Here is an 11,299-nt window from a genome sequence, read left to right on the forward strand (position 1 = left end):
TAGCTTTGGACTCCAGAGAAGTTTAAATGTGAAAGAAAGAATATCATGCAATAGTTATAACGCATGCACAGATCTGTACATGTGATACAGTGCTCGTCGTATCCGATATCACATGTGTGTGTATATTAATTATTACCTTTATGTAAGGTTATGCTTATTTAGAGAACTCTCTAAAATGTAGCCATCACCTGGCAAATCCCAGAGGGAAATTACAGAAGGATGGCCAAATGCAGAGCTGGCGAAGGAGATGGTAGGAGAACAGTTTGCCCTTATCAATGTGAATACTCGTTTGAAAAGGTACCAGATTTGATTTCTATCTATTGTGGGTGCACCTGTTGGACTAACCTGTTGAGGTCGCATTTCATCTGCCCCCCAAATAATTATGAAGGACACAGGTCTCTATTTATAATTTGCTGTCATTCCTCATGTGGTCATTTTAAATCTCCAAGTGTGTTCACCAGCTAATGTATTTTAGTTTCGACATCACTGACAACCGCATTGAAACAGATGTGCTGATCTCCTACCAATCAAAATTGAGCGGACTGTAAATGTGTACAGAAAGAATCCAAAAGTTAATTTACAATCTTTAGTACTCTAGGAATGGAGTTGTCTGGGCTGGTAGAAATTCAGTGTATATTTTTCATTTTTGAATCCTGTTTCATAGATGTATGTGATATTTATTGTTTAGTATAAGCATTATGGTGACCCTGCTGATTGAACAGAGGACATATCCTGTCTCTCACATTTGCACAGAAACATGAAGTGCATAGAATGTTATTTACTGAAATAAAACGCATCCCTCTCTTGTATAACGTGCCCCAAAAGTGTTAATTAGTTGCTGACCTTTCATTCTATACGAAATAATCACCGATATCTGTAAGGTGATTAACTGGCGTTCGTGTACCCAAAATTCGTTTTTACTAACTCTTTATGTAATTGTATGTTATGAGATTTATTTAACACCACTTACATGTACTTCAAACTTTTAAATACTATCGTTCTCTTGTGGAACGGACGGTTATAATAAAGCGTATGCGGACAAACAGAAAAATCGCTCTGTAGTTCTTGCTGAATTGCTAACAAGATTTGTATCTCCATTGCCCTTGCGTGGTCAGTCCAGGTGAAGTGTAAGGTATCCTCCAAAGGCCGCTTTTGTTCATGGTTTGAATAGAATTACTCGGAAATCTAAAGCAACTCATTGTAATCAAGAGCCAAAAACCTGATTTATCACAACTTTAATCATGAATAGGAAGGAAGATAAAACTGAGTAGTTCTTCTTTTTAAGCCCTCCATGACTAGTGAAAAGGAACCTTTTAGGCCTGCGAACAGGCATTTCTTTGAGCCTCCCACAAGGCCTCATCTAATTGTATTATCCTGGCCATGTCCGCTGAATTTTCTTTTTAACACGTACAATCAGGACACCGTTACTTGCGTGGTATTTTACGTATGTTCTCACAGCCTTGCCTTCCATGTGCACTGTAGGCCTGTGTGTGTGTGCATGTGTGTGTGTGTGAGAGAGAGAAAGAGAGAGGGAGGGAGAGTGTCTGTGTGTGTGCGCGCCCAATAAAATATGCTCATAATAAGTTGAACATGTTATTTAAGCAAACTGACCCTCTTAGATTACATTAAGAAGTTAATTCATATGGATCTGAGCGATTATGCAAAACTAATTTGGACTGTCCAGGGATAATTATCTCCGACACGGTTAATTGAACCCTTTCACCACTCTGCATTCTCTGTTGTAACACCCCGATCACTGCTCTCCACGGAACTTCCTGCAATGCCTCGGAAATAACGCTCTGGTGACCTTTTACACCGAATGACATCCTTCAGAACAATTTCGTAAAGCTTATTTTTCTCGTTTTTCTTTTCTTTTTTTCTCTTTATTTCCTTCCCCTATGGTGTGTTTTTTTACATTGTCAGCCACACACTTTAGACCCATTTGCCTGTTAGACATAAGCATCTCTGACCTTTGGAGCATGGTGTGATACATTGTTGTTGATGAAAAAGGTGGTATTTCTGTGCATCGGAGTATTTTTCTCAGTTGGAGCTTCCCCTATTACCATGCTATTCATTGATTTGAGAGGCAGTCTTTCTGGCAGGGCTACCAATACTTTCCTGACCAAAATCTCTGAAAAGGTTGTCAGGTTTACCAGAGAATGGCCATTACTATCTCAGTGACCATTTCCCTCTTTTCTCTGCTCTTTTATTATATTTTACTTAAGGGAAGGGAAAAGAAAGTTGAAAGAACTTTTTTTTTCCCTTCAGTTGGAGCATTTAGACAGTCGAGGAGGTTTTGTCTGGGAACAAAACGAGGGTTGGGAGGTTTTTGTGAGAGTGTTGTTTGTTGAAGTGGAGCTCAGCAAAAAGCGTCTGCTTTCCCTCATTGTGATGAAAGCAATCAGTGGTATTTGGAAAACTGTTAGCATTGTGCACTTCTTCTGTGTCCATTGTGGAGGATTTCTTTTCACAAGGTTTTTTTTTCAGGCGGTCCAGCTGGCCAGAGTGAATAGCACTGCAATGTGTACACGCTTTGTCCCTCCTAGCCCTTCAAGTAGCCCACACTGAATAGAGTGAGTTGACACTGCATGACAGTGAAACAACATAATAAAAAATACATGAGCACATGAATAGAGGCAGGCGCATAAATAAATAAAATGGGTGACCAAAACTGGATAAACTGAATGACAAAACGGTGAAAGGCGAACAAAAAGATATTTAACACGCTACATTAGCATTAGAATGCAATCTACAAGGCAGAACAATTGATGAATAGGTTGACCGTCCAAGAAAGAAATGGACTAAATGCCTTTTGAATAGATATGCTTTTTTTCCCCCCTTTGCAGAAAAGGGGACTCTATGGGAAAAGGTGGATGCAACTATGCAAATAACCATTTGGGAAAAAAAGAACTTTTCCCTGGAAAAATCCAGAATGTAGTTTGTCAACTGTGCAACAGGAACAACATTTTAAAGGTTATTCAGTGACTATGGAAAGCATTTTAAAGGGCAGACATACTTTTCTCCTCTGTAGATCCAGGATGGGGAGAACAAGATGTCAAACTATCACATTTGACTGAAGGAAATGCAGTGCATCTAAAAGTGTCATACAATGAAATTCTTTCCCAATTAATTGATAACCGAATGTCTGACTGTTTAAAAATATTACTTAATGGGACCTTATAAAGCATATAAACATAAATACTATTTATACTGCAGATGTCGTAGTGGATTTGACATTCTAATTCTGCCAATATGAAGACTATTTAAACTCACTAACTTGCACTCTGATACAATGATGGGATTGAGACAGAACCAGTTGGCACCTTATATTTATAGAATTTTTGGGGCCATATACATTTCACCCTGATGTCAATATCTTCTTAAATTCATTTTTCTAAATAATCTTGAAGATTGGTTGAAGGAGTTGCATTATTCAGGTGAGTAATGTATCAATTACTAGTGTTGGTGTGAACAAATTAAAGCTACAACACTACATATAGAGGGAAAAGCAAATCAACAAAATTTCCATATGGATTTCTCAAATTAGGAATTAACATCATACTGACATTTACTTGAAAGTAATATTGAATTTTTCTATCCTGTTTGCTAATGATTTGGCGTGCTATTACCCAAACCGTTTGTGATGAGAAAGTCACAAGAGGAATTTTCTTTCACACAATTTTTATTAGCTTGTGATCAAGTGGTCACAGAGTATATGTGTGGTTGAGAGGGCCTTCTTATATTGTTATTCAGACTCCATTTTCTTCCATACATAAACCACAAGTTGGTCTAGATTCTTAGGTATTCACTCTGTGCCTGAATGAATGTATTTCTATGGGAACATATCTGGAGCGGTGTGAAAGAGGGTTCTTCACGTTACCATGGCGAGAGAAGGAACCCAGGAGGTGAGGGCAAGAGAAGAGAAGTGTTGTCTTACTGGACCTGGGAACTATGGATTTACAAAACCTTTAAACAGGAATGACCGTTAAACCGACATGGCTGACTGAAGCTTGGGGTCACAAAAGGATGAAATATAAAATATAAAAATCAGAAGATCCACTGCATTCTTTTCTTACAGTTCATGTAATTCATGCTTGAAAATCACACATGACATATATTGACCTCACGCGCTAAACATTCTGGAGGTGTAACTCAGTGAGCCATTGGCGAAGGTAGGTGCCCACCCTGTGAAATACGCTCAATGGCAGCCAGTGTTGATTGCTGCAGTTAAGGAGACAGCTAAGCCAGTCTGGGTTTGAGAAGAGTTATAATGTCACTGGCCGGTGCACTCTTCTTGGGCTCAGGGACAAGTCGGCCAAGTTGAGTCGAGTAAGTCTTTCTGTATAAACCGGCAGCGTGTGGAACTAAACATCGTGGCGTCTAACAGCCAATCTGAATTTCAGATAGAGGCCCCAGAACACATTCCTCCTCCCGATGTCCAATTTAAGACTCAATCATATTTGGACAGGAAAATATCAGGAGTTGGATAATGAAAATCCTCTGCATACAAACATTGTCAGTAAACATGAATTTGGATTCCTGAGTTGATGCTGAGAAATATTCAAATGACCTGTGCAATGACTAACCCAAAGGGTATGAGTCAGACCCCCAGACAATAGTGTTCAAGTGACTGATCCACTTAGATGAGGTGAAAAGCACTAACATGGTGGATAAACAGCACAGCACTCGTCTGATCTGTCTGGCGGATAGGAGGAATTATTTCCTGAATTTTTGTATCAATCTGATAGACTTCTAGACGGAGTGGCATGCAAGTACATTGGTGTCTGAGGTTTTTCTCTTTCTCCCTTTTTTGTGGCTTTGTTGAGAGAGAGAGAGTATAATTTGCACATGACAGAAAATGCATCCAATTGTACCTGCCATTAAAATACGTAATAATATAAAATAATGATAATGATAATTATAAAAATGAGATTTCTCCAGGGAGTGATACAGACAGACAGACAGACAGACAGACAAACGGACGGACGGACAGACGGACGGACGGACGGACGGACGGACGGACGGACGGACGGACGGACGGACGGACGGACGGACGGACGGACGGACAGACAGACAGACAGACAGACAGACAGACAGACAGACAGACAGACAGACAGACAGACAGACAGACAGACAGACAGACAGACAGACTCACGCCAACCAGACACACATTCATGTTGAGTTCATAGAAGGGCCTAGACAACAATTGTTTGACCTCATTTCTCAGAAGTGTCTTAAGTTAACTGGCAAATACCAATGCAGATGATGCATTAAGTGGCACTTTTCAAAATGATGAATCTAGGTAGATTACCATGTATTGACCATGATATTTTAAATGTAAAGACAGGCCATAATGTTATACGTTCAAATCATTTGTATTCATAATTTTCAGGCATTTATGTCAATGCAATTCATACTTGGTGTGTTATTATTATAATCTAGAGGCTCTATAAAAGCACACATTCAAGTCAAGAAACATTTGCAAAACATTTCAGTTGTAATCACAAGTGATTTAATGTCATTTTACGGAGGTAGTTCAAGTTCAGCTTCTCATATATTAGATAGAAATATCAGTGTCATATTATGAAGGTTAGCATCTAAGACTACTTTATTTATTTTTTACCACAGAACGTAGGATGCCGTATGGAAAGCTCTCAACTCTCAACAGCAGTGCTATGGTCGAGATCCCCAGACATTCTTTAAGAAGTTTCAAAGTTTCAAAAAGATGGCCGTGTGATGATATGTCAGATTTTGGATTGCAAAGGTTGATCTTTACCCTGGACAAGTTCTCTCTGTTAAAAAAAATCAAACCTCAAAGACATCACTCACCAGCACTGCAGCTCATTTTAGGCAAATCAAAGTGTGAAAAGTCTCTCCTGGAGCAATCTCTCCATCATATGGTTTGTGTGTCAGGAATATTGAGAGAGGCAATGGACTGTATTACCTGTAATCTCCAGAGAGAAGGCCCGGCTTCATGTTGTATTTCTGTATGCTCCCAGGAGGTGTGGGGCGGGGGTAAAAACACCCAAATTATCTTGCATTGCACCTTTTCGGCAACACCTCAACGTGTCAAATCAAAGCTTCAGAAGCATACATGTCACCGTGGCCCAAGGTCACCGGGGCGAAATGAGAAATCTATACACTCATATAAACATCCCACGTCCTCTGAAGTCTGCCTCCACTTTTTTTTAAAAGAGTGGCCCAAGTTTGTGTGAAAGTACTGTACGTAATGCAGTGGACACAGTGTGGAGCCCTCAGGAGATCGGAGATCAGGTACTAACCTGATTAGAGGAGCTGAGGTGATTTTTTTGGGGGGGGGGCGGGGGGGGGGGGGGGTGGGGGGGGGGGGCTTAGGAGAAGAAAAAGTGTGTAAGTCTCTTGATCAAACTGTCTGCTGATAAAAAAGACAAACTTAAATAGGTAGAACATGGGCCACTGGCATGCAGCTGTGTATCACACACACACACACACACAGTCCACTTCCTCCTTACGCATTCTACTGCTGCACACTGTAATGCACATTGTAGCTACAAAAATATATATGGTTATTTTTACGTAGTTAATATCATGAGAATGAAGTCTGTTTTGGTGTATTCGTCATTTACCTAAATTTAAAAGGCATTTTTATTGCAACGTTAACTGCGCTGCGGCACAGCAGTATAAAGGTATGTGTGTATCACCCAATGCGTCAGAGCCTTAGCTGTCAGTGGCGTTCTAGTTTGTGTTAACATGACGTCTGTGTGTGTGTGTGTGTTTATGAAAGAGACTGGGCTTGTCAGTTGTTGACACAGAGGGAGTGTATCGTGTGATCCTGCCTAAGTATTGTAAGCATAACTGGCCACAATTATGCAGGGGTGGTTTACTGTGCTTTTGTGTCCTCATCGAGTTACTCATCATTTACCCGCAGGCCGGGAATTCATCTGGTGAAGTCAACCAGTAATGCCAGATTGCTACGGGGAGATGACAAGGATTTCCTTAAGATCTTTGCACGAAAGGACTCCAATTAGAAGTCAGATGGCAAGATAAAGCAAGGCAAACTCCAAGGTAGCATGTTCCCTTAAAAGACAACATGTCTCAGGTCTTTGAGATAGAGCAAACATTAAAAGACAACATGTCTCAGGTCTTTAAGACATTCATCTCCATTCAGCCATTTGGCAGCGGGCATTCATCACAAGTCAGCAGTAGCAAAGCTATTGCATTGCTTTATGCTAAAGAAAAACAAAATGAAACAGAGATACCTCACAAAGTCAGTTGAGCATTTAACACATAAATATACTCCTACCTCTCTGAGACAAAACACACGGGATGGCGAAAGAGACGGTTTTAATCACTGCTTTGACTCGTAGCATCCGTTGCTATCTCTGACATTGCTGTGGTGGACTAGCACTTGTCTGAACACACAGTGTTAAGCAGAGCCCAGAGATAAGGCCATTGTGGTCAGACCAGAGCCCGGCCCTTTTGAGGCTAAAGCTCCCACTGCTGTCTGAAGGACATTACTGCACTCAGAGCACACATGGAGATCCCAGATTAGACCGACTGCTCACACACACACACACACACACACGCATGCACGCACACGCACGCACGCACGCACGCACGCACGCACGCACGCACGCACGCACCCACACACACACACACACACACACACACATATGAAGATCTCAGATTAGACCGACTGCAGGGCCTCATCAGCCTCACGTCACAGGACATATAAAACATATTGGGGTGCCTCCTGTTGTCCAGACTGTAAGAAAGTCTATGAAATGCCTATATTATTTAAATAAAACAAGAGGGGGAATAAATATGTTTTCTTGCAGCCTTGGCTTGGGAACCTGGACACTTCTGATAGAGTGGATGGGGATTCAGGAGTGTGTGAGATTCCAATTGATGGATTAGTGAGAGTACAATTTCAGATGTGATTGTTAAATTTACAATTAATTCATTTGATACTGAATGAGTGTTGGGAAGGGTACTCTCACATTTTCAGGTATCTTGTGCTTCTGAGAGTGTATACGTTTAGGTTCTATACATCTTTGATGTCAGTAAGACAGAAATTAGCATGAATGCTCTCTTGGTTGGCCTCTTGGTTCAGTGATTAATTAATTACTATAAACGAGACACGCCATTGTAACTTTCAAAACAGGTTTATGCAAAAAAAAAATGAAAAAACATTTGACAATTATCAGGACATTTATCCAGAACCTGACAAAAAAAAAAAAACTCCAAAAAATATAAAGGCAAGATGATTCTAATCCTCACACATATGGGGCTGTGCTTTGCACATTGCAGGAATCTTCAGAAACAAACTCAAAGCACTTTCAGACTCAGGCCTTACAGCAAAGGGCTATTTGTGTGTATTCTTATTGTCAGAATAAAATAATCCACGTGATGTATTGAAATTAGGAAATCTTGTATATTTATTTTTACATTTATTGATAATATTTCTGATGGTTGAGTATGACACTGATCAAATATTGATCTAGAAATAACTTTGTCAAAACTAAACAGTCCAGTCCACCTTTGGTCAACACTTCTGAGAACTTCAATGGTCCTCTGAGCTGCTGTGTCCTCATAGCGGACAAAAGCTTTATTGGCTCTTCTGATTGGCAATCATGCTTACTTACTTAACACACGTCATAGGACACAACGCTGGCGCTAAATATAACGTTTTCCTTAAGAAAGGGACACCATTGATTCTATTAATCATATTGAACATTGTAAAGGTGCTGGAAGCTGGAAATGAAAGGGGAACATGAAACAGTTCCACTAATGAGGTCACAAGAGAAGTGAAACGGGAAGAAAACGAAGGTTAATGGTGTTCTACTTGTTTTGAGGATGTGTAATATCCCAATCCTGTGTGACTTTCATGGTGGAAGGGATTAGGTCTTATTCTTTCTCTCAGATCAGATGGGAAAGCAACTGATCTGGGTGACTTAACCCCGGATTAAGGGTGCCAGATATCTCAGTTTTTGACAAGCGATAACATATGAGAAAAATGATTTAAGCAGATTATTTTCACAGACCTAACATTTGAGACAGAATTAATGCCTTCGCTGCTGCTTTGTATTTTAATACATAATCATATAATTACAAGAGACAAGATGAAGGTTTAATTGAAGCTTTTTTGAAAATAGGCTTTTATGTGAGATGCGTGATCTCAGAGTATCCACTTCCAGGCCCTTCATGTGAAGAAACCAGCGCCATTTGAGTTATTTGTCTCATTTCTTGTGTGAACCCATCAATTAAAAAGAAAGATTTGCATTAAAAAAAAAAAAAAATATCCTGTCGACTGACATGACATATTTTGTTCAAGTTCCATATGACCGCTGGCAGAGATTGTCAGCCCTCTCGTATTAAATTCTCAGGTTCTCAGGGCAAAATAGATCTATCAGAAATAGAAATAATGAATTTGAAGAGCTGATCGCCTCGGGAGCAGTCACAAAGAATTACATCCCTGTGAAAGACAGGACACAGGCAAGAGATAAGTACCTGGCAGTTGGCACACTCTCTGCTACATTTGCCTAGCAATGAGCCAGATTATTTTCTCTGCTTATTACACTGGAGATCTGGGGGGCTCGAGATTGTACCTTTAATGAGGAAGACTGAATCCCTGCTCTCATGCTACTCCTCTCGTACGTAAGTGAGATGTTATGTTCCAGTTTTTATTCCCCCTCCTACATTTCTCCAAGCACTTATTAAAATTAAAACTTGCCTGCATTAATTCATAGGCTTTATTTATTTTTGCAATTGGATTATGATACATGGAACCCTGATTTGAAATTTCCCTTGCATGCATTGTGGTATCGTGGTTTTGCACACAAAATTCTGTATACATGCTTTAATTATTAACAGCAGCAAAAAAAAAGATCATTGCCAAATGATAGGTGGCTCTAGACTAATCCGCATGTCATGACATTTTGGAATGCATGCCTAGATGTGAGCGGATGCGAACTTTGGCGTTTAGAAGAAGGTGGGTTGGTAGAAGGACATGATTATCAGGAACACAGAACAATATTAGAATACTACCAGTGATTTTTCTATGAATGTGTTTGTTTGTTTGTTTGTGTTTCAGGGGGAAACAAAACAAACTATATCTTATCAATGGACCATGCAATATTGTGATGCATTGAAGTGAATGATACTTTAAAAAATATTTGTGTTCAGTTGGAACTGTGTCCCTTGACGAAGTGATGTATGTTTACTGAATGCATTTATGTCCTGTACTATGAAAGTGCATACAAGTTATTGAATGGCTTGTTTACTTGGTGGACATGGCTGTATTCATATGTCCTGCGTAAGCACTACCAGGCAGAATCTCTGTAACAATCACTTTTGGCTGATGGGTTGGGAGCAGTCAATCCTTTCTCTCTGAAGAGAGTAACCAAATTCAGGTATCTTTGTGAATACCAACCACAGCATTACATGACAATGAATAAATGGATGAATGAATAAAGAAATGGATGGATGAATGAAGACCTTAGTGTTTTCTTAAACTATTCGACTGAATGAATGGTGTGTTAAAAAGAAAAATAGCTTTAAAAGACAAGATGCTTAAAAAAATGTTTTTATTTCTTTTTCTCCTCTTTCGCGTTTATCTTTCCTTGTCTGTCCCTCTCAGGGCAGTACTGTCTTGCAGCACAGTGGATGCAGCCAGTGAGGTCCCAGATAAAGTGTTACTCCGTGGAAAGGTCTGAAGCTGTCACACACAAAGTTTTTCAAGCAGGTACAAATCTGCTTGTTTGTAGTAATCTGAAGTGGGTCATGTGGAAAAGCGCTTCCTGAATTGCTTTTTTAAAATGGCTTCCAAGGTGAAGCCTCAGTCTGCTCCGGAACTTTCTTATTCTGTGAGCTCTGCAGTAAACTTTTCAGTGGGGATCCAGTTAGACCTAGTGTGTGTGTGTGTTCAAACACAGGAAAAGCCTTACAGAGATTGTTAAGAGACACACACGTGTAAAAATACACATGGTTGACAACATTGAACCATAATGAGGCATAGATTTATGTATGTAGGACACTATGGAAATGCTAAGTCAACTCACTCGTGCTGTCAGGCTAATTTGCCTGTTACGTCATTCACTGTTCCAGGGTTGTATTTCCACCAAATTGATATTTTCACATTAGCCTAACACTGGATGGGTCTTGATCTTCCGAACGTACAGACAGATGTTTGAATTTCTTATTCTGTGGAAACGGCTCCTTCAAATCCGTCACTCTGTCGGATTCAGATGTGGCACTGCTCAGAATTTCACCCTGTAATTTGATTTACAATCTATCGTGACAGCTTTGTTGCTGTTGCTGT

Source organism: Sprattus sprattus, assembly GCF_963457725.1.
Source record: "Sprattus sprattus genome assembly, chromosome: 5".
Taxonomy (NCBI): Eukaryota; Metazoa; Chordata; class Actinopteri; order Clupeiformes; family Clupeidae; genus Sprattus; species Sprattus sprattus.